Raw genomic sequence first — 425 nt, 5'->3', positions numbered from 1 at the left:
CCCCGGGACGGAGCCGCTGCTCCCCTGGGCTGCCGGGGAAGATGGCAGGGTTGCCAGGGCTGCAACATCTGGGCAGATGTTACCAGCCAGATTTCATAGGCTGAGTGGGAAACACCCCCCTGGCAGCCGGGGCAGGAGGAGGGGTGTGCGCGGAGAGCGGGGGAAGGACAAATCCCGTGATGAAGAGGTCCTGCGCTGGGACAGCCTGACCAAGAATGATTTCCAAAAGAGGAGAAGAGGGAGAGAAAAGCCTATTTATAGACAAAACGCAGCAAAATCCTTTATCCCACGAGAGCTTTAAAAACACACCTTGAAACACAAAAGACGGGCACATCAAAATGAAACAGACACCAAAAAAACGGTGTCAGCAGAGAAGGGGTGCCCACAGCCAGCACTGGCGGGGCGCGGGGGGCCCACCCCCCACA

The 425-nt window shown here is 57.6% G+C and overlaps 1 protein-coding gene across 1 annotated transcript in view; it reads right to left on the bottom strand.

Annotated features, from left to right (window-relative positions):
* The window catches only part of HGD (homogentisate 1,2-dioxygenase), a 25,535-nt gene that overhangs the window by 25,056 nt on the left and 54 nt on the right, over positions 1 to 425 (bottom strand). The gene's annotated exons all lie outside the window — the stretch shown is intronic.

This window comes from Fulmarus glacialis, unplaced genomic scaffold, assembly GCF_000690835.1.
Source record: "Fulmarus glacialis isolate BGI_N327 unplaced genomic scaffold, ASM69083v1 scaffold3914, whole genome shotgun sequence".
Classification (NCBI taxonomy): Eukaryota; Metazoa; Chordata; class Aves; order Procellariiformes; family Procellariidae; genus Fulmarus; species Fulmarus glacialis.
Note: the sequence above shows the minus strand (reverse complement) of the source record. Positions and strands in the feature narration are given on the sequence as shown.